Genomic DNA, 24,800 nt, shown 5'->3' with positions numbered 1-24,800 from the left:
AGTGCCAAGAGGCTCGTGGGTAGTAAAAGATCGCAGGAGGAGCACTTTGAGGGTGAAAAGCACTGCACTTGAGGAGATGCTAGGTGAAGGGTTGTTCCTAAGGGAGTCTACACCCCCTCAAAAATACGCCTTTATGAAAAAAGTTCTGGTCAAGAGTTTCTAAGGCTCTCAGCAGTTTGCTTCTAGCTGGGCAAAATGGAAACACTGGTTTGGGTCCACTTGAAGCCTCGCTCTTCATTCTGCTCAGGCAAGACACAGCTCAAAGGAAAGGGGGGGGAAACTAGAAAAAAGATAAACTGTCTACTTGGCTGAATTGGCCAAGCAATTAATTCAAAACAGTCAACCAAGCAGTACCATTCAATCTAGAGGCCTATCTCTTCAAGACTGTAAGAGGCAAGGCCTCTTCCCCCAAGGTTACAATTCTAAGAGATGAAATAATGCTTTTATCAAACAATTAGATCTCTCAGCAAAATCAATTACCAATTGTAACTCAGATTCCTGAGGGAACCGCATCACCAGAAGCAGTTCTTTGAAGCTGCCGAGGGCAAGGACACAGTGGATTGAGCCCTTTTTTGACAGCCACGGTGGGCATTAATGCATGCCTCACAAAATGAAACGCTTTGATCTGTATATTTTCTAAGAAAATAAAATTTTATAGCAGAGTTGGTCTGATTTCTTAGGATAAATGTATTCAGTTAATGATTCAGAAAGAGATTTTGATATTTCTCAAAAGGGTTGGTATCATGAGTGGTTCGTCTGTCTCATATTTTCTGTCTCCTATAAGCAAACAGGTTTTAAAAATATCACATTTCCAAACACAAAATTCTTAATGCCAAGCTGAGGAGGCAGGATTTTCTGTGATTTTCAGAAAGACCATGGGCATTTAAAGTAGACTACATAGCCCAGCCTGTAGCTCAGTGGTTAGAGCACGGCCTGTGCACCGAAGGATTATGGATTCAATTCCCAGTCAAGGGCATGTACCAGTCAAGGTTCATGTGGGAGGCAACCAGTCGATGTGTCTCTCTCACATTTCTCTCTCTCTTTCTCTCTCTCTCTTCCTCTCCCCCTCCCTTCATCCCTTCCACTCTCTCTGAAAAGCAATGAAAAAAATATCCAAGGGTTAACAAAACAAGCAAAAAATTAAGTAGAATGCATAAAACGCCAACTTCCTTAATAGTAAGGAAATCATATTTTCCCATAAATATAAAAACCATGCTCTGATATGACCTTGTGATCTTCCATCTTCGTCATATGAATTTTCTTTTTGAGCTATAATAGATGATCTTCCATTTTCTTTTGTCCAGGTAATTGAAGTGTGAGGTATCCTTTAATTGAATAAGTGATTCCCAGTAGGAAGAAACCTTGTTCTGTTGAAACTTGTTATGGATTTGGTGTCAAACGCTACAGTTCTGAAGTGAAATTGCTCCTTTAATTAATGGCTTCCATTTCAAAACTAGAAAATACGGGCAATTTTTTTTAAGTCACAACTGCTTTTTGAAGATTGATGCTTTAGAAAAGCAATAGAGAGAACTGGGTTTAACAAAATGGGTCTCAGATCAAAGTGTTTTGTTTAGCCAAAAGAAAACTTATTTTTTTAAAAAGGTATATTGATGTCTTTAGGAAATTCTTAGACTCCATGGTTCGTCAAGCCCCCTACAGGTCCCAACACTCCCTAATATGTTATATTCAGCCACTTCACATGTCTTTTTGTTTCATATCTGTTACTAAAGACATTTTAGCTCTACTTCTGAGGTTGTTCTCAATGTTGAAGGTTAGAGCCAATTTAATCCATATGATCTGCCCTCCAAAAATGTATTTCAGAAGTCTGATTGTGAGTAATAAAAGAGAAGTATGACAAGATTGAGTTGTCTTTTTAAGTTACTTTATTAGAAGCATTTTATTTTATGTGTGTGTGTGAATTGAGAACATACATTTTCCTTCCTTTGCCTCTCCATCACTAACAGATGCTTTGTAGATAAAGTTGCAGGCTTAGTTGTTAACTGTGTTTGATTTGTGGTAAGTTTAACATACACATATTCAAGTTATTTATTTAAGAAGGGATAGATTACTAAGATATCCCATTTATGAATCCTTAGACAGGAACAGAGCTATACAAAACCTTTAGAAATTAACTCCAAAAATTATCAAAACATGGGTAGGTGGAATTAATCCTGAGCCATCTGAGTCAGGAGAGAAACATTCCTTGAGAACAGAGGCCATTTCTATAAGTTCAATGTTGAATACTCATTGCCTGGCCCAAAGTTTTTTCAGAGTAGGGATCCAATAAATAAGTGTTAAAAAGAAAGCTGCATGAATCAATGAATGAGCAGGGCCTCCTTCTGTTCTGCCCATGGTCAGCTACAGGGCAAATCATCAGACTTCTGCAGGGGTGTGGACTGGATTCCCTGGATAAATATCCCATGGTTATATTTTGTCCGGCAAGAGCAGTATTATTGGTTTTAATGCCTTTAGAAGAGACATGTAGTATTCAGTTCTCAATCGACTTCATGCCTGGTCCCTGAATTCACTTGTGTTTGTAACCCCTAATCATATGCTAAGTTTCCCTAATACTCTTTTTTAAAAAGTAAAATAAATTTGAACTGCATTCTTACTGAGGAAGAAAAATTAATATTCTCAACAGTGCATCAGAAAAATATAAAATTGCAATACTAATAATTTATATTATGAATTTAACAGTATGAATGCCAAACATAAAATATCTCTTTTTTTTTTTAACAAAATAGCACATCCAGATGCCTTGTTACATGATGGAGTTATCTGCTAGGTGTGAAAAGGGCATTGTTTGTTAACAATTCTTAAGATCACAGGCTACAGAACTTTAGACCTATGCTTTAAGATAGCAGATACCGGCACACTTGGAGAGCACTTTGGAGAGCTAAATAGTTTGGCATTTTGGAGACACATAATAAGATTCTTCTGGGTGAAATGAACTGTTAGGAAATTATAATTTAATGTGCTTTTCCACCAATAAATCAGTACATTCCCATAGCAGAAGAAGAGTCCACCAAATAATTACCAATATTTTCTATACATGACATGAAAGAATAACTATTCTATACTGTACATTAAAAGAATTTTTAAAAATCCTGTTATCTTTTACCATGTACACATTCATGTAAGAGTACTACTAATACCGTATACCTTGATTACCTTATTTCTTAATTATTTATATCTAACCAGAGCAAGTTAAAGCTTTTTCATGAAAAATATCTACTTTACTACGTATGCATATCAATAGAAATTTCCAGGGACAAGCATGTACTGTGACAAAATTTTAAAATCTATTTTTATATATAATAAAACCTTTCCATTTTCTTACCAGTCATATTAACTGCTTTCATGCATTTGACCCTGATAAATTATACTTTAAGAGCCTAATAGTATCTTAAAACTAATCACACATAGATTAGAAAATATTCAGTTACAAAGAAACCATGGCATAGACTCATCCATTCTATCAGTAAGAGTCTCCCTTGTTGATAAAGTATTGCTTACCAAAAATACATTATTAACACTGACACAATTAAATTTCAAAAATAACGACCAATTGGCAACCAAAGCACTTAGCACAAAAAGGCGCTAATTACTAATTTTCCTCGTTACAGCCTGCAAGGCTCTTGCGCTGGCGATGTGCCCATTGTCTCTGTAACCGAAGTGCCAGGCAGAGCGCCCTCGGGAGCGTGCTCAGGACACAACGCTGCTGGTCCACAGACAGCGCCGTGAACCTAAATGCACACCCTGTTGTTCTTTTCTGGCACTGACTTTGCTCTTACTTCTTGATTTGATGAAGGGCTGATGGTCTCCTGGCCGAACGTGGCAAATGCCTGAACGCTGAAGACAACGGGAACCCATTTATCACTGGGCAGACGCATCTTCCGCTAATGGAAATGGCAGATGTCCAGGCCGCCCCTTCCAGTACCGCGAGCAGCTACTTTTTGTCGGCTTCAAGGTGTTGAGCACGATAGTATTGTTCAGACTTGTTTGCTTTAGTAGCAGCTCCTTCTCTATTGTGCTAATATACTACAACAACTCTTCTGCAAAATGATAACTGCGAAAAGTTTCTGGTTAAAGAAAAAGGAGTATGTTGTTCGGAGTAATGCAAGGGGAGAAATGTGTATAGGGAATCCAAATATACAGAGGCGCCTTGTGGATTTTCAAAGTAAATAGGACGGTACATAAATATCTTCAATCTATTACGGCAGAAAGTTAACGGGCCCTGCAGTTTGATTTAGCATAGTTTGAAACCACTGGCACTCTCTAATTGTATAAATTTGGGCAAGTTGTGGAAACTGGCAGTCTCGGGGGATTTTTTTTTTTTTCAATTCTTTGTTTTAGTTTAATATTGTAAACTGTAAAGCAAAGCAGACTGTTGTGAGATTTAGATTAAGAACCCATCGCATAGCGCCTAGCACGGAGCTGGCACTCAGTGAACAGCCACTTCCAGCAGGCCCACTGCCCGCCTCAGCGTAATGTAGTATTTCATGCTCCCCAGGTCTCTCAGAGAGGAAGACAAGGTGGGGTGAGGCGCCTACTTTTCTCCTAAGAATGGTTTGCGAACATGCAGCAGCAGGAAAGCCTCTGGTCCACACAAACCAGCTGGCTTGAGCTAAGGTTGTGTCCGCTGCTGAGGGTCAGGTGCATCCGGGCACGTCTAGTGGACCAGGAAGGCGGCCCACGCAGGACACGTTGCGTGGAGCCCGGCGGCCTGTTGCTGAGGCCTAGCGGGCCTGGGGACGAGAGTGCACTGTGACTCAGTAAGTGGGGTCTCTTCAAGTCCACCTGCAGGGGCCGAAGGAACTCAGGGATGGTAAACGAAGAGGCCAAGGACCTGGCAACAAAGCCAGGGATGGGAGTGTTGCTTCACCGTAGCTATCGATCAAACCTGTCTGTGGAGTGGACCCACGGGCATGGCTGGGTTCTACTTTAGAGAAAGAAAAGTCTGTAAGTAAAAATGCAAGAGTTTATTCACACTGTAAAATACTGATGAACAACATCGCTATATTGAACCTCTGAAAGAGTGTAACAAAGAGGAGAGAGAGATTCCCTCCCATCGCACCTTGCACCCTGCACAATTTGGGCTCTTTGAGGCCTGCAGAGCACCCCTCCCGGCGCCTTCCCCAGCAGGGGCACCACCTGCTGAGACCCTAGGGTCTGCAGGAAGGCAGCAGAGAGGGACAGGAGGCCAGTGACACCAGACTGAGGACTTCGCCTTTGCCTGGAGCTTCTACATCAAAGGTTAGAGCAAGAAATAATGGCATTCTGGCTATTGGAGTTATTATTATGGTCCCTGTCTAGCCCCAGGTGGTGAAATCCAAGGGGATTTGGGTTATATCTTCCAGTACACTTCAGGGTTGATATTATATCCACTGTCAATTCCCCCTTTCTTTCCTCACCCTCAAAAAAAAAAAAGGGAGCAGGGGAAAGTAAAGTAGCTGAGAGTTTCCTCTTTCTTAATATCTGTGTTTTTATTATATGGCTAAGTAAATTTCTAGCCTTTCATCTAGTAACCCAGACTCAGTTGTGGTTATTTGTTACCAAAGAATTTTGTTTCTTTTAAAAAGTCAGGTATTCGCCGTCTACTTGATTCAGCAAAGAATCTGATCAAGAAATGGAGCGGCTTGCAAACTATTTTACTAGTGAGAAGAGCATAGCGCCCACTTTTCCGATTATCATTCAGCAAACTGTCAACTGAACAATACAGCTTTTCAAAATGAGTATTTTTAAGCAGGAGCTTAAAACTCCACAATTAGCTCTTTGTGGTGGGATTTTGTTTGTTAACTTTGAGGGTGCAACCTCGGCTAATTTATTGCCTTTTCCATTACATTTATTTTATAGTTTCTTGCATGTGCTCTAACGAATCTTGAATATGAAGGGTGTAAGAGCACAAGTACCTCAGGCATCCTTCCGACTTCTCCTGCCTTATTTTTTATTCAGTCAATCAGCATGGCTGCCATTCTGTATTCTTAAAATACAAAGGTGTACAACAGTCCTGCAGACAGCAAAGAAAGGCGCACACCCTCTCAGCCCTAGGATGGATCAGGGAGGAATCGACTCAGACCAAGAAGCCTCAGATCCTTTAAGTCCTTTAAAGTCATAGGGTGACACTTCTCACAGTGTCAGGAGCCCTTAGAACATGCTGAATTAGCAGCACAACTTAATGAGGATTAGTCTAATTTGACAGAAGGTGTAGGACACCTTCTCCACACCTCCTCACTTTCATTTCAATCTGATAACCAGTGGCAAAAGGTGAAGGAGTGAGTGACCTCTGCCAGTAACTTTGAGACTCCACGTTGACAGAGCAGAATTGCTCTTCTTCAGATGTCAGAGTAACCACGATGCATGATGTTGATAGGGGTCAGATTGCCTACGATATATATTTTCATTCACTTCCTTAGAGATTGGACCTGACAAAACTGTAATAGCTTATTGAGTTCCAAATGACAATGACATACTGGGTATTGTCAAGGGCTTTTATTTTTCTTGCTTCCTGTGCCTGGTTAGAAAAGAAAGCTGTTATTCCACAAAATAATAATCCTGCAACATTTCGAAGTAATTTTTTCACAGCACATAATTTTGTAATAGAGCTCTGTGACTCCCTCTACATTGTATGTGCATAGAATATTGCAGCCAATCAATGTATAAAGTTTATGGTTGCTTTTCCACAAGTTTGACTAGAATTTACCTGGGGCTCCTTCTATATAAACAAGCATCATGCATCTAGATCAAGGGCCAGCAAACTTCCACAAAGGATCAGAAGTAGACAGTTTCAGCTTTGCAGCCCATAAGGTCACTGCTTCAACTACTCAGCTCTGCTCTTGTAGCATGAAAGTCGCTGTGGATAGTATGTGAACAAATAGGTGTGGCTACTTTCCCATATACTTTATTTATAGACACTCAAATTTGATTTCATACAATATTCATGTGTCAAGAAATATTCTTCTTTTGATTTTTTCAACCATTCCAAAATGTGAAAACCATTCTAAACTCAGGCCAAACAAAAACAGGGGGTGGGTAGATTTGGCCCAAAGGGATAGCCTAGGTATCAAGTTTTATTTTGTTTTATTTTCAAAAAATTTTTCAATTACAGTTTGCATTCAGTACTCTTTTGTATTAGTTTCAAGTGTACAGCATAGTGGTTAAACAATAATATACTTTATGAAATGTTCCCCCTGATATTTCCAGCACCCACCTGGCACCATACACAGTTATTACAATACTACTGACTATGTTCCCTGTGCTGCACTTTACATCCCCACGACTACTGGGTAACTACCAACCTGTACCTCTCAATCCCTTCACCGTTTTCACACAGTCCCCCAACCCTGTCCCCTTTGGCAACCATCAGTCTGTTCTCTGTATCTGTGAGTCTGTTTCTGTTTGGTTTGTGCATTTATATTATTCTTTAGATTCCACATATAAGTGAAAGAGATATTCTGGCTACTGTAGCTTTGTAGTATAGTCAGGGAGGGTGATACCTCCAGCTTTGTTCTTTTTTCTCAGGATTGCTTTGGCTATTTGAGGTCTTTTGTAGGTCCACACAAATTTAATGATTTTTTTTGTTCTATTTCTTTGAAGAATGCCACAGAGATTTTGATGGGGATTGCATGAAATGCAGATTTAGGTAATATTTCTTTAGGTAATATGGCCATTTTTGCTATGTTGATCCTTCCTATACATGAACACAGACTATCTTTCCATTACTTTGTGTCTTCTTCAATTTCTTTCAATAATGTCTTATTTTCAGGGCATAGGTCCTTCACATCCTTTGTTAAGTTTATTCCAAGGTATTTCATCCTTTTTGTTGCAATTGAATATATTTTTCTTCTTTTTTTCTGAAATTTTGTTGTTATATAGGAATGCAATGGGTCTTTGTACACTGATTTTTATATCCTGCGACATTACTGTATTTTTTATTGTTTTTAATAGTGTTTTGGTGGAGTCTTTAGGGTTTATTATGTGAAGAATCATATTGTCTGCAAAAAATGACAATATTATTTCTTCATTCCCAATTTTGATGTCCTTTATTTGTTTCTCTCTATATTGCAAAGCTACAATATTCAAAACAGTATGGTTTTGGCAGAAAAACAGACACCCAAACTAAAGGAACATAAATGAACCCACATGTATATGGGTAACTAATTTTCTATAAAGGAGCCTAAAACATACAATGGAGGAAAGGAAGCCTCTTCGATAAATGGTGCTGAGGAAACTAAAAAGCCACATGCAAAAGAATGAAACTAGACTGCTATTTGACACCATACACAAAAATTAACTCAAAATGGATCAAAGACTTAAGCATAAGACCTTAAACAATAAAATGCATAAAAGAAAGCATAGGTACTAAACTTATAGACCTAGGTTTCAGAGGGAATTTTATAAATTTGACCACAAGGCAAGGGAAGTAAAAGCAAAAATAAATAAATGGAACTACATCAAACTAAAAAGCTTCCGCATAGCAAAAGCAAACATCAACAAAACAAAAAAACAACCAAATGGGAGAAGATATTTGCAAACAATACTTCTAAGGGGCTAATATCCAAAATATATAAAGGATTCACACAATTCAACAACAAAATAAACAATCCAATTTAAAAAGGGGCACAGGACCTGAACAGACGCTTTTCCCAAGGAGACATACAAATGGCCAACAGGTATGTGAAAAGATGCTCAACTTCACTCTCTGTAAGAAAAATGCAAACCAAAACCACAATGAGAGACCACCTCACACCTATTAAAATGGCTGTTATCAACAAGACAAGAAACAACAAGTGTTGGAGAGGCTGTGGAGAAAAAGAAACTTCCATTCACTGCTGGTGGGAATGTAAACTGGTCCAGCCACTATGGAAAGCAGTATGGAGGTTTCTCAAAAAGTTCAGAATAGAGCGACCAGCCTTAGCCAGTTTGCTCAGTGGTTAGAGTGTCAGCTCACGGACAGAAGGGGCCCAGGTTTGATCCTGCCAACGGCACATACCTTGGTTGCAGGCTCGATCCCCGGCCCCAGTCAGCACATGTGGCCGGCAGCCAAGCCGTGTGTCTCTCACATGGATCTCTCTCTTTCTCTCTCTCCTCTCTCTCTCTCTCTCCTTGAAAAGCAATTGAAAAAACTATCCTCGGGTGAAGATTTTAAAAAAACAAAAGTCAACCAGATATTCTAAGGGAAGGAAATTTATTCAAATATTAAGTATTTATTGAGGGCCTACTAGATGTTCCATTTCTGTGCTAGGTGCCAAGGTAAAGTCAGAAATATATATAAAATATAATCCTTTCCAACAAGGAACTTACAGTCAAGATAAACACCCATAAAACAAGAATAAATAAAAAGCGCTAACTAAAGAGACTAAGTGGAAAGGGAGTTCAGAGAAACAGAATGACGACTGAACTGCAGGGAGGCCCGGAACAGATGGATGGTCCTTGACGGGAGTCACAAGGAATCAGCAGGAGGTGGGGGGAACTGCACAGGACACCCCACGGCAGGGCCCCGAGAGCAGAAAGGCAGTGGTGGCTCCAGGATTTCTGGCAAGGAACAATGTGCGGAAGCCATCCGATTGGAAGGAGTGGCACCTCAAGTTCTCTTTTGAGTGGCTTGGGGAACTGTTAGCGGAAATAAAGGGGAGGCTCAGTGGGCCTCTAAATAAGACATCTCCTGGCGCCACTCCATAGGCACCTCCGAGCAGCTCTCCCGAAGGGTTGGCTTCTTCCAGGGAGCATTCCTTCGGGAACACACCTAGTTATCCTGTGTCGCTCTGGTTGAGTTGGAGCAGAAGCCGACAGCTTCAGCAGTTTACTCTGGGAAATGACACGCTTCACGTTTTCAGCGCTGAGCATATTTATTAGGGTTGCCTTTCCTAATAAGAAGAGATTTAACTATTACCCTCTGTCACTTGAGCAAATTTTTGCCTAAAATCCTACTTCGAGAAGCTGTTTATTTTAGATTAAGGCCATGCTTCTCAAACTTGGAATACATGACAGTGTGCAGAGTCTGGCAACTCACAGGGAAAAAATGGGTGCATCTTCCTGGAGCCTATTGATTTAGTGAAAATAAAAATTAAATAATTTAACAATTTAATCTAAAATGTTATTTTTATAATAGATAGGCATGGATATATTATAAGACAGATTGCACACATAACTTCTTTTTAAAAGGTAAATCAAATTATTTCAAAGAAATATGGGGCTTAACCCTAGAGTTTTGGATTCCACTTTGAGAACCTATGAGGATATAAGTTCACTCTCCTCAACCTTAAGGAGTTCTTTGGTGAAAATCTTTGAAAAGTTTTGGATTGATGTCCACCTTTGAGTACTACACAGCAGTTAACAATGAGGGACTAGAATATTTGTAACAACTCAGCTGGATCTTAAAAAAACATCCTGCTAGGGAAAGGGGCATGAAAATGAATGAAATCTAGTATATAGTATACAATTTACATAAACTAAAATATATGCAAGTAAAATAAAAATACATAATCTACAAGAATACAAACAGAAGGGTACACATCAAATACATTAGCATGGTTACTATTGGAGTATGGGAAATTAAAATGGAAAACAATTTAAAAAACAAGTAAATAAGAGGCGTTGTGTGTGTAATAATTTAAATATAATTAAATTAAACCTCTGTGCTTAAGGTTCAAGAAGGACTAGTGGGTTAGGGCATCACAGACCATCAAGTTTTTCTTTTTAAATCAAGGTGTCTTTGGATATTTGCCATTAAATCTTCATTAATTATCACAGCAAGTTGTGAGATTCTGACAAGAGAGCAACATGGGGGGGAAAGGACAAGAGAGGAAAAGAGAGAAGCAACAAAATAACTAGAATTTATTTTGTACTTAAAACTTCCCAGGCATTTGGGCTAAGTCTTTCACATGCATTCTTTGAGCTAACAGATGAGGAAACTGAGGCCTGGAGAGGTCAAGGAAGGAAGCTGAAGATCACCCAGCTTGTGAGAAGCAGAGTTTTCAGACTTTGCTGAGTCCGCCCTTTGATCCAGACTCCGACCCACTGCTGTGCACTGTTCAGCAGGAGAGCGTCTGAGGGCAGGCCCACTGGGGGGGTACCGACCGCCTGGGAGAGGGGTGCCGAAGGGGGGCCTGGAATGGAGTGGGAGGAGGCGGGGGAGGCACTGAAGAAAATCACGCCTTTCACAAGCTTGTCCTTAGCCAGCCTTAAAGTTTAGGACTGTTTTCCAAGTTCAGCAAGAATTATCTACAATTCCTTATGAATAACTAAACATCACCGTTTCTTCAGCACATTTGTGCCAAACATTTCTACAGCAACCTCTAGTGGAAAAACATTTTTAAAAAAATTGAATTTGAGACACTTTGAGAAAAACTTCTGCCATTCAATTTAAAAAGTAGGTTGTTCTTATTGTTTTCATAAAAACATTTTTAAGAGCAAGTGCTTGAGCCTAACACTAGAAGTTGCAAGGGTCTGGCCTATAGTTTTGTTGTTTACAACGGCTCCTTAAGAAACCTTGAAAAATAGCTTATATCTACAATTCAGTTCCGTACAGTCCTTAAAAAGGGAAATACCCTTAGCTAGGATAGGCTTGGGATCAGAGAGGCGGGCCCGCATGGTACCTGGCCAAGCACCGCGGGGAGCGTGAGCAGTCTGGGGAGCCCCGCAGCAGTTCTCTCTCCTGCTCTGAGGACGCCAACCTCAGCCTTTGACTTGGAGTTTGTTCCTTGATCATGACGACAGTCACCTCCGTGGACCTACCTGAAAGCCTGGGCAAGGTCGCTCCAGTTCTCTCGGGGAATGAATAGCGCTGTCAATGCTTTTCACGTGGCTTCAGTCCCCAGGCAGTGGCACTGAATTGGTGATGCGGCCTCAGTTTCCACACTCAGCTGCGTGTTGCTGCTCCGTTTCCCTGTGGCAATAATCGTGTGAGTATTTTATTGAAATCTCTCCTGCATGCTCATCAAAGACTTTGGCTTGTATGTGGGAATTTTCCTTTGTCATTGTTGTTTCTGTTTGTTTGTTTGTTTGCTTGTTTGTTTTTAATGAGCACCATTTGATATCCCAAATGCCACGTGTGGTTTTTGTAATTCTTTTGAAAAGAAAGTTTAATGGCACATATTGCCTAGAATAAATAATATCAAACCCCCAAAGATCTAAGAACTGCTAATAATATCAGATTTAGAAAGACTAACTTTCTAAACTTGAGGAAGGACACCTCCAATAAAGGACAAAGGAAGAAGAGCAGCAAAATACTTTCAAGTTGTTTAAAATCATTACCACAAATTTTATAAAAGCAAAATATATTGATATTTCTATGCTACAAAAAAAATACAATGGACTTTTAAAATTCTTTAGTTAGTACCAGCTCTATCATAGTATTTATATCATAGTGTTATCTATGAATTACTTAGGGAAAGACTGAGTTATTAAAGACATGGATTAAAGGCCAGCATATACTTGGGAAAAAAATTCTTTTTTAAAAAAATAACATTTATAGACAAAAAACATAGTTTATATATTAAATTACATAGAATTTTAACATTCAGTCTTTCACAGGGGGGGAAATGGCAAGTATATTTTTAATAGACATTTGTGAAGCATGTGTTGCTTCTGTCAAATGTGAACAGGACTAATCATAATTAAAGCTTTACATCTCGCTAATCTGAGAACATTACTCTGAAAGAGCAATCAGGAGTTCATCTGTCTATCTCCTGACTCCCCAACATCTTGTACTTCTCAACATCACAAGTGTTCCAAGCTGAGCAAAACGGTAAGCTATTGGCACAGATTGACGTTTATGCATTAAACATCTACACACATAAAATAATTCTCCCATTATTTCTCATTATTTCTGTTGTGATTCAACTGCACATATCAATTGTTTTCCTTTATTGCTTTCTGTTTAGTTTCCAGGATGTTTGTTAAAGCTATTCATACTATGAAGCAATACTTTAAAATGTTTGTCATCTAAAATAGCTCCTTTTTTTACCTAACACTTAGAAGCAGAAAGAAATTCCAGCATATTAACTAAATACTGTGGTTTTAATAGATTTAATTAAAAGAAATATTCCTTGGGAACTTACTCACTCATCTATTCATCCACTCAACAAAAGTTTTTGAGCACTTACTGTGACACCATACTAGGGCAATAAAACATGATTCCTAACTTCAAGGATTTCCAAATCGAGTAGAAAAAAATAAGTGAGCAATAATTGCAATGAAGTCTGAGAAGTGTAATAATTTGCACATGGCAAAGGAGATGGGAATGAAAATTCCACCAGTGTTAAGAGGAATGGTTCTGAGATTTTTAGATATAACAACTCAGCCTAATATGTAGTGGTTATACACACACACACACACATATATATATACATACATACATATATACTATTTGTTTTTTAATCCTATCACTTAAAGTTCAACTCTGACTTTAGAAAATGAGATTCTAGTAGAGAAAGTTAAAGGACAATTGTAGACTTCCCAGAGAGACTTTCTCCCAAGGAGGTTATTGCAATTGACCATTACATTTTCTATCTTTTAATTTATTTTTTTATTGTTGATATTATTGCATATGTCCCCCATTTCTCTCCCCTTTGGCCCCCTTCCACCAGCACCTGCCCCTCCCTAGGCCTTCACCACACTATTGCCTGTGTCCATGGGCTACGCATATATGTATATAATTCTTTGGTTAATCTCTTCCAATTCCCCCACCCCTCTCCCCTCTGGATCTGTCAGTCTGTTCCATGCATCCAGGCCTCTGAACCTATTTTGTTCATTAGTTTATTTTGTTCATTAGATTCTATATATAAGTGAGATCGTGTGATATTTATCTTTCTCTGCCTTGCTTATTTCGTTCAGGTTCCTCCAGGTCCCTCCATGCTGTCTCAAAGGGTAAGAGGTCCTTCTTTTTATAGCTGTGTAGGATTCCATGGTGTAAATGGGGCCATTACATTTTATGCTTTTGAGAGTCCAAAATAGTTTTTTTCCATTAATTTGGAGATGAAGAAAACAGCCACTGCCTTTAAGAAATTCAAAATTTAGCTGGAGAGAGATTCCTACATAACTAATCATGATATAATTATAAAATCAAAAGTATATATAAAAACACAAGGGAGGAACATGATGCTTTTTAAGGATGTAAAGGTAAACGTGGATAATCTGGTCAGGCCAGACTTCCCTAGAGATGTGTTGTGATCCCACCCTATTCTCACGTCTTAGGAGTTGCCGCTGGAAAAGATCTAAAGGAAGCCTCTAAAATATAATTTGGGGAAAATAGCCTAAATGGAGACCAGGGCCAGAAGCCACAAAAGTAATATCTTAATTAACAAGTAAAAGTTCAATACGAGTAAGAACATCTCTGCCCTCTGTGCCAGCTATCTATTGCTATGCAACAAGTCATCTTGAACTTAGTGACAAAAAACAACTTTATTATGTTCATGGGTCCTGTGGGTCAGGAAGGCAGACAGGGCGCGGGGGCAATAGCTTATTTCTGTTCCGTTACCTGGGCCCTCAGCGGGGAGACTCAAAGGCCTGGAGGCGTTTCATGCATCACGTCTACTACACTCCCTTGATTAAGATGATCACAAACCTACCAAGATCCTAAGACACTGTATAGAAACCCAACCTCTGAGCGGGAGGAGCGGCCAAAAATGTGTGAGCATGTTTTGAAACCACCGCACCCTCTCCCCCCTCCCTCCCCCCACGCCCGTCCCAGAGGAAACTGAAAGTCCACTTTCCCAGCCGAGGCCCAAGTGGGAAAGACTGAGAAGGGCCGCCTGCCTCCCGCGGGGGGCGACCTGCCCGGTGCGTTGGGGTAGGGAGCACAATGCTGGACTTGAAGCAGCTCAGGGTTTTGATTATTACCGAGGGCAGGGCATTCTAATTTCTGAAGTGAGGGCAAAACTATTATCTTAGACGGATAAGAAAAGTCAGGGATCATGACTCAGTTTTCATCCAGAAATAAATTTAAAGGAGCAGCGAGGGACAAAAATAAAGTCTCACTTTCATCATATTGCTAATGAAGGCATTTTCATCAAACTGGTTCCATAATAACATTACTATGGTAATATTAACTGTAACCTCCCTGGAACTAACAAAACCAGGATGGGGATGATATGTCCTGATAATGGCTGTTGTTTAGCACATACATTGTGTGAATGAAGATCATACTGAAATTCATCTACCTCTGTAGCAAGATGAAACCAGAAGACTGAAGTTTAGCAAAGCCCCCCAGTCCCCTGGTGAGTCATTGGCATCGATATTGGTAAAGAAGAGTGAAGGAAGTGAGAGAGAAGTTAAAAGAGACGTCTGAGAAGCAGAGTGGAAAGTGGGAGCCAAGGGCACACCAGAGAAGAACAGAACATGACCCACAACCATTTCTTCCCTGCACGTAAGTCTCCATGACCCACTGGGGGTTTTGAACGGGGGAGGTGACATAATCTGATCTACGCTTTAGAATTCTTATTCTGGCTGCTGTGTGCAGAATAAAGGGGATGGAGGTGGGACAAGTTGTAGAGGTGAGCAAGGGTGAAAATAACTAAGAAACTATGTATGAGGATGGCTCAGGTTAAACATAATGGTAGCTGGGACTAGGGTGGTAGCAACAGGCACAGTGCGAAGTGATAAAAGAAATGGGGTGAACTAGTCAGAATGTGGATGTATGTTGAAGAGAAAGCTAAAGGACATGCTGATTGATCAGCTGAATGGTGTGGTGCCTGTGACACTCTTTAATAAAGAATTCTATATGGGATGAGCAACGGTGTTATTCTCCAGTGGGTGGCATGAGTCTAACTAAGCATTAACACGTGTGAAGGTCCTAAGGTAGACCAGTTTAGTTAACAATAATATACATAGCAATTAATATTTTCATAGTAATTTCATAGGTTAGAGCACCATTTCACAAATCCTTTCACTTGCTGTCTGAAATAACTGACTATGCTCATTAAATTGATGTCAAATAAATAAAATTTAGTCTTTTATAGAGAACCTAGAGGCAGGGGAAGAATTGGATAATTTTCCTTTCTCTCTGCCATCTTCTGACATCGTATTATTTTCCCTAAGATTGAATCTCTCTTTCTTGTTTGCCACCTTGCTCCAAAGACAGCTTTCAGGGCTTCGGAAGTCGTTAGCATTTCTCACAGTCTTTGTGGACTTTAGCCTTCCTGACCCTGTTCTTTAGATATGTGCCACTCTTTTTTGTTTGTCCGTGACATGTGCCTCTTTTGTACATGATCTTTTTATGTCTGAGCACAAAGAGCTCTCTGTTATAGACACATTGATCTCTTTCAATGTTTTCTCAACTGCCTTCCTGAGATCGTCTATGCATTGTACATTAAAAAATCTGGTTTTAGAATCCTTTATTTCTATTTATTGTATCAACCCATAAACACCTTCCAACACTGTCTCCAAGTTTTTGGAAACTGCTTTAAAGTTGTAGAGTATTTTTAGTCTCATTTATTCATCATTGAACTAGGAAACATATTAAGCACCTATAGATTACTCAGATATTTCCTTTTTTTTCCTATTTCACTTTGTTATCATTTCTAACATGGGATTATGTTTGCTACAAAGGCATATAATTGGATTTTAGCAATAACTTGTCAGCCACTGTCAGATTCCGAGTTTGCTATCAGTATTGACACAAGAATAATCACACATACACACACACACACACATACACACACACATGAGTTAAAAGCTAAGACCTTAGGAAAATAGGATTGATTTTCCCAAACCAGAAATATTACTAATCAGGTTAACATTCAAATGTCTATAATATTTCCTTTCCCAAGCTTTCTTTCTTTATAACAGTGTTTAGCATAAACCATATAGAAATGACTGTTCTGCCCCTAACAGAGTATTAACAAGCGTGTTCTGCCTTCACATCTCAATCTCATTTCAGCTAAAGTCAACTGTCGCCATACTGATTGGACACTCAATTTTTTAAGTTTTCTTTTTATCTGCTTTTATACCTGAAAACTCCAAGAAATTCTGTGTCAAATTTTAATGATAGAGGATCTAAGATGGTGGCAAAGTAGATAGAAGCTACACTCACCTCTTCCCAGGACCAAACTTGATTTTTAGCTAAAATATAGAAAAATCAACATGAATAACCAACTGAAGACTAGCTGATCAGAAGACTTATAATCAAGGATTTACAGAAGAGGCCACATCAAAGCTGGTAGGAAGGGCGGAGAAGTGAAAAGGGCTACTAGAACTGGTAAATTAATTCAATAAAGTAGCAGGATGCAAAATCAGTATCCAGAAATCAGTTAATTTTTATATACCAATAATGAGCTACCAGAAAGGAAAACTAAGAAAACAATCCCACTTATAATTGCATCAAAAAATAAAATAAAATAACAAGGAATAAATTTAACCAAGGATGCAAAAGATCTGTACTTGGATATTTATAAGACAGTGAAGAAAGACATTGAAGAAAACACAAATAAGTGGAAGCATATACTGTGCTCATGGATAGCAAGAATTAACTTTATTAAAATGTCCATACCATCCAAAACAATCTGTAGATTCAGCGCAATTCCTAGCAAGATACCAATGGCATATTTCACAGAACTAGAACAAATATTCCAAAAATTTATATGGAGCCACAAAAGACCCCAAATCACCATAACAAGCTTGAGAAAGAAGAACAAAGTTGGAGGACTCTCACTACTTGATATCAAACTATACTACAAGGCCATAGTAGTCAAAACAGCATGGTACTGGCATAAAAACAAATAGATCAATGGAACAAACTAGAGAGCCCAGAAATAAATTACTGCTTTTATGTCCAATTAATATTTGACATGGAAGGCAAGAACATACTATAGGGTAAAGACAGTCTATTCATAAATAATGTTGGGAAAATTGGGCAGATGTGCAAAAAAAAAAAGAAACTAGACCACCTTCTTACACCATACACAAGAATAAACTCAAAATGGATTAAAGATTTAAATGTAAGACTCAAAACTATTAAAATCCTAGAATACATAGGCAGTAAACTCTCAGACATTTCTTGTAGCAATATTTTTTCTGATATATCACCTCAGGCAAAGGAAACAAAAAAATAAACAAAATAAACTGCATCAAACTAAAAAGGTTTTGCACAGCAAAGGAAACCATCAACTAAATGATGCTGAAAGGGAGAACATATTTGCCAATGATGCATCTGATAAGAACTTCATATCCAAAATTTATAAAGAACTTATAAAACTCAACACCAAAAAAACAATCCAATTAAAAAACAGGCAAAGGACCTGAATAGACACTTCTCCAAAAAGGACATACAGGTGGCCAACAGACATATGAAAAGATGCTCAACATCACTAATCATCACGGAAATGCAAACTAAAACCACAATGAGATATCACCTCACAACTGTCAGAAGGGCCCCTTCAGCAAATCAACAAATAGCCAATGTTGGTGAGAACGTGAGAAAGGGGAACCTTAGTGCACTGTTGGTGGGAATGCAGACTGGGGCAGCCACTGTAGAAAGCAGTATGGAGGTACCTCAAAAAGTTAAAAATAGAACTGCCTTATGATGCAGCAATTCCACTTCTGAGATTATATCTGAAGAAACCCAAAACACTAATTCAAAAGAGTCTATACACCCCCATGTTCACTGCAGCATCATTTTCAATTGCCAAGCTATGGAAGCAGCCCAAGTGCCCTCAGTAGATGAGTGGACAAAAAAGCTGTGGGACATTCACACCATGGAACACTACTCGGCCATGAAAAAGGACATCTTACCCTTTGTGACAGCATGAATGGACCTGGAAAGTATTATACTAAGTGAAATAAACCAGCCAGAGAAAGACAAACACGATATGATTTCACTTCGTGGAATCTAATGAATAAAATAAGGTGACAGACAAAGTTACAAAGAAACAGACTTGTAGATACAGAGAACAGACTGACAGCTGTCAGATGGGAGGGGTTGAGGAGCTGGGTGAAAAGGTGAAGGGATTAATCGGAAAAAAAACAAACAGAGAAGTCCTAGGCACAGATAACAGTATGGCGATTACCAGAAGGAAAGGAGAATGGGGGAGGCAGACGAGAGTAAAAGGGGATAAATGGCGTCAGAAGAAGTCTTGACTCTGGGTGATGAACCCAATACAATATACAGGTGATGTTTTATAGAATTGTGCACCTGAAACATATATAATTTTATTAACCAATGTCACTCCAATAAATTCAATAAAAAATTTTAATAATTGTGTATTCCAAAATTATATTTTACACCTTCACTTTCTTTATCTTCTCAATTAAACCACCTAAGACATCTTCATCGCTAGGTGATGAGTTTCCAGATTTTACCTCTTACATTTGTTTTTATGCCTCTGTTTCTTTTCCTATTTTCATTCTTTCCTATGCTCTGTAAGATCCATGTTGGTTAGTGCTCATCCCTTCTCCACAAATAAAAAATTTTCTAATTGAACCTTTGAGTTCAAGAATTGGAGCTGTCAAACCAATAAGGCAAAAGAAATACATTAATTTTTCAAATCTTCCCTTTTTTATTTTTTCGAAAAGTCAGAAAAAGGTAGCTGTAAGTTTCCATACCTTCCTCAAGCAGAACTCCAAAATAAAATAATGTCATCTAAAACATGCCTAATTTTCAAAATCATGGTTCGATATGCTGTATGTATACATATGTGTATTTATACATATACCTAGCATATTACAGCTTTGAGTTTCCAGTATCTACTAGTAACAAATTTTTGCCATATTTTCCTTCTATTTATTTTAAGATACAGTAAAAATAATTTGACAGAAAAACTAAATGATTTCTTAAAAATACTTTCTACTTTCACAGTTGCCTTGAAAATGAGTAGGTTATAGATAGGCAAAGCTTAATAACCAATAGCTCAGGATTTCTGTTCTCTTTCTGAAGCACAACTGTCATAAAAATATACTCTCCACTTAGGGTTACCGTGAGTAATCTGTTATAAATGACAGGGAGGAAAATGAATATACTCCCTAGCCAAACATTTTCATCATTAACAATAATAGAACTGTTGCTTCCAACAAGCACTTGGGTATTGCCAGTACTCAGAACCTGAAAGGAATTGCTCATAGATGGGGCTGGCCTGGCAGGAAAGCCTCTAGGACTTTTTTTTTTCTTCTTAAATGATTACATAAAAGTGACTCAAATATTCCTTAATAAAATGTTTGTGAAAAGACCAGGTATATTTCCTGTTCAGAGAAACTCCCTCAGGACGCAAGCGGCTGTTTCAGGGTGGAGTGAGGGCGGGGGGGGGGGGGTAGTCTGCTTAGAATTCAAGGTGTAAATCTTTTGGACTAGTGAGTGTCCTAAAAAGGTGGTATCTTAGCCCAGCTGGCGTGGCTCAGCGGTTGAGCATCGTCCTAGTGTCCAGGAGATTGCGGTTGAATTCCCGGTGAGGGCACATGCCTGGGTTGGGGGCTCGATCCCCAGTGGGGGGGCGTGCAGGAGGCAGCTGATCAATGACTCTCTCATCATTGATGTTTCTATCTCTCTCCCTCTCCCTTCCTCTCTCCAAAATCAATAAAGATATATTAAAAAAAAAAAGTGGTCCCTTAGACTTATTTCATGCTACTTGATAATTTTATTTCCATTGAGTTGGTTTTTAAATGAAACCCACTCATAACCTCTGAGAGAAGAGAGAGTTGCGAAGGGAGGAAATTACACCCGCAAAAGTTATAAGGTGAGTTTCTATCAAGTTCTCCACCTGAAATTTTCCTCTGTTAACTTGACCATACTGCTCATCTGCACTATCTTTTTGAGATCCAAATAGTCACACCAAGGGCAATAGGGCCGTGTCATTTCTCTTCTTAATGACAGCATGAGTATGATAAAAGCCTGGAGTGGAAATATTATTCATATAACTATAGTTTCTCCACATCATTTTTTTGTTCAAGCTTTCTTTACACTCTTAAAAACTATAATAAATCCATTGCATATCAATATAAATTATGTATTTTTATGAAACATAACTACGCCCTCCCCAAAAAATTAGAAGAGTAGGACTCGTTTACATCTTTGCAAATTTCTTTAATGTCCAACTTAATAAAAGAGTTGGATGCTTAACTGCGTTTCTGCATTCCACCTGCTGTGATACCAAACTCATGAAAAAATGAGAGTGAAAATAGGCAAAGAAGGTTGCAGTATTATTATATAGTTTTGACCTCAGAAACCCCCTGCAGGGCTCTCTGGGACTCTCAGGGGCCACTGGACCTCTTGGAGAACCACTGCTCTACACCAAATTCAGTACCATGGAAATAAGATTGGGAATTCAGATTACCATCCTAGAACAAGGAACTCAGAGGAAAACTATCTCTTTGGTTAAAGGGTACATGAGAAAAATTAAAAAGTTACCTACAGGAATACAAGTTGACAGATAACTTTTTTGAGTGTGGTGGTGGGTAATGATCTGGAACTCATGTGGGAACTGAAATTGACCTTCACTTAACAGTGGAGATTTGCTTCAAATTAACAAACACAAGGTTTCACAAGCTTATTGGGAGACCAATTACTTAGGATGTAAAACATAAGAGCATCCAGATTACACGAGCCTGTAGAGGACATCGTTTCACATCTTTAATATTTTCATTGTATATTTCATAATATTGGGGCCCAATCAAATTATGAACTTTAAGAAGGCGACAGAACTTAGGTTTCCTAGATCCCTAGATCTTTACTCTGCACCATTTTACAAAACTAAAGAAATAACATTTCAAATATGCCCAGCACTGGCTACTCTAATTGTTCTTAGCATTTGGAGAAAGGATAGTGACCTCTTTAAATATTTAATGAAATCTTAGAGTCCATTCCCCAGAAAAATATATATGTACACATATGCATAGGTCCCTGAAGCCCAAGTATGAGCTACCTCAGGCTCAATGTAGCCCAGCTGAGAACCTCCAGGCAAGTTTTAAAACATACATAAAATTCTGGGATCCATATGTTTGGGAAATAAGAAATTGGGGAACAGTATGTAATGAAAAGTAATAGGAACTGTTATTTATTTTAAATTTTGTTTATTTAATACAGATTAATATAGTATCAAAATAACATAATAAACTTCCAAAGTAAGATTTACTCATTCATTCATAAACATTTTGAGTGCCTACTGAATGCCAGGCATTCTGCTAGGACCTGAGGATTAAAGGTGAGCGTAGCTGACACGTCCTGTATCATGACCAAGTTTTCAGTCCAGTGGGAGAGACAGACATTAAATAAGTACACTACATATATCAAGAATAAAAGTATGAAACCTTTCCCACCTGGATGCTCAGCTACTGCAGCTCCTCCCAAGTTGCATCCTAAGAAGCTCTCACCACACAGCACCACCTCCAACACCATCCTCCCCTACGCCAGAGCTGATTAAAACACTGCTTTAGCCACTAGAATCAAGCTCAGAAATGATCCAAAGAGGGGAGACTTCTTTAAGCCATTTGGCCTCTATGTATTTCATGTAACTATATGGCCACTTCCCCAGAAGTGTTTATCCAGTGAGCTTGTTTCAGAAAAACTGAGTAATGGAAACAGGGAGAAGTTTGTGATGGGCAGAAAGAACTACAGGATCACCAGTATCATGGCAAGTCCAGCCGCTCATTGGAGGGTGGGTTACCCTTCTTCGCAATGACCTGAGATGTATGAATAATGGCTTTTCTTTTATTTTCGGGTTAAGGCAAGGAAAAAGTGAACAAAAGAATCATAAAGACCTCCATGATGTAAGAATTAGGAAAGGGATGCTGGGGAGGGAAGAAGTGATGCCATTCTAATAACCTGGTTATTATAGGCGTGCCATTGATACAGCTTTGCCACGGAGCTGCAGTTAACACTGTGCAAGTCTGTTCCCGCAGAGAGCTGGGGGGGGACTGGACAATAGACACAGGCCCAGTAAGGTCTGGGTGATGGGAGGGGAGGGGCTGCACAATAGACACACACCCAATAAGGCCTGGGTGATGGGAGGGGGGACTGGACAATAGACACAGGCCCAGGAAGGCCTGGGTGATGGGAGGGGGGACTGGACAATAGACACACGCCCAGTAAGGCCTGGGTGATGGGGGAAGGCGCTTCCCCGTCAGTCACACCTGAGAACAAGGCAGTGGCCAGAATACGCGTGAATTTTTACACTCCTGGACAAAGGAGCAAGCGCCCTCTCTCTCGCTGCTCCCGCCTGCCTCCTGCTGCAGGGGACACGCTCCCCTGCATTCGCCTGCGTGGCCCACGGCCTGTGGACTCCACACAGTAGACTGATGGGCTGAATCTAGCCTGCTGCTGCCCTGGACTCAGCTCCATCGTGGAACAGGCACTCTGGACGCTGGCCCTAATTTGGGCTCTACTGGGGTCCCAGCTATACCTTTTTCAGGACCGGGTTAAGGAGCACGGGACTTTGCAACCCAAGAAATATAATTTCACACCAATAAAAGCCATTCGCTCTGCTGCGTGTGTCTCAGAAAATTCATTGTCTGAAGATATTGCAAGAGCCACCCCACTCCCACTGATGTCGGGGAAACCGGACTCTGATTTCTCTGGCAACAGAAGGAATGAAAAGAAATGTTCTTGATCTGATGCCTCGGGAGGAAGCAATGTGCCCTGCTGTTGGCTACTTCCCTTCCTAGTCACTGTCATTCTGAAGCTTCTAGCATGTACCCAGGAACAGGTGTCAGGTGGGTCCTTCCTCAGCTGTGAAATATACACCCACGGTTTGACAACTTGTAATTTGGCAGTGGTGTCAGTGGTCAAGAGTGCTTGGCTGGGGGAGGTAGGAAAGGGTAGGAAGGCCAAATATATGGTGATGGAAGGAAATTTAACTTTGGGTGGTAAACACACAGTGCTCCGTACCAATAATGTATTATAGAATCGTACACTTGAAACCTATAAATCTTATTAACCAATGTCACTCCCAATAAATTTAATTTAAAATTTTTAAAATACAAATACAAATTAAAAATCCCTTCAAAAATGAAAGCGAAAAGGCAAAATATCTGCAATAAATGTTTGAAGTTTAATACACATATTGAAGCACAAGAATGTATCTCGATATCTATACACATCCTGGTAGATATGCAGGTTGGGGCAAAAGCAGGCTTACAGATGTAGGTACATGAAACACAGAGTTTATTTTTTCCTATGGAAAATAATACATTCATTAATTAATGTATTATTTTCCGTAGGAACAACTGTAAACGTACTTTTGCCCCACTCTGTATATGTATGTTTCCCAATGTTATAATTATTTAATATCTACTTGAAAGAACTGAGAGAATTCCAGAAGAATGTTCCAAAACAAAATTTATACTGAATTCTCCTTGCCTTCTGGGAGAACTCAGGAAGACAGATTTTAGATGAAATAAATGTTTTAGATATTAAAAAAAAAAAAAAAAGAGTGCTCATTAGGATCCAGTCATTGAATCTCACTTTTGCAAAAGCATCAGAGTAAAATACTAACTGTATGTAAATAGCAAAAGACTTAAAAATGCTCATGGTAAAGACCTGATGAGAGTTCATTATAATGGGATTGACAAGAAAATTGGTTATTTCTGTGACATAGAACATTTAAGATAATAACTGGAAATATGACTAATAGCATTATACCAGGACGTAACAGATTTCTAGAAATTTCATACCATATCTAGAACACGGATATTAATAACAAGCATCCATACAAATATAACCTAACATGATTTAGCATCCCTTCTTATTTGATAATGCTCCCATGTAATTTAACATATCAAATAGACCTAATTTGTTTAACATCTTACCAGGAGAGTGAGAAATCCTTTGAGATTTTCCAGGGGCCCACTGGGAAATTTTAAAGTTAGTTTGAAGTCAT

At 39.1% G+C, this 24,800-nt stretch overlaps 1 long non-coding RNA gene across 1 annotated transcript in view; it reads right to left on the bottom strand.

Annotated features, from left to right (window-relative positions):
• Nucleotides 1-1,881: 1,881 nt before the first annotated feature.
• The window catches only part of LOC308547710, a 364,104-nt gene continuing 341,185 nt past the window's right edge, over nt 1,882-24,800 (bottom strand). Inside the window, exons 4-6 of the long non-coding RNA XR_013997538.1 lie at nt 11,737-11,887; nt 8,629-8,701; nt 1,882-4,960 (exon numbers count right to left, since the gene is read on the bottom strand). This is a non-coding gene — a long non-coding RNA (uncharacterized lncRNA). The remainder of the gene's footprint in view (nt 4,961-8,628; nt 8,702-11,736; nt 11,888-24,800) is intronic.

This window comes from Miniopterus schreibersii, assembly GCF_964146895.1.
Source record: "Miniopterus schreibersii genome assembly, chromosome: 1".
Taxonomy (NCBI): Eukaryota; Metazoa; Chordata; class Mammalia; order Chiroptera; family Miniopteridae; genus Miniopterus; species Miniopterus schreibersii.
This window is presented reverse-complemented; position numbering and strand designations above follow the sequence as displayed.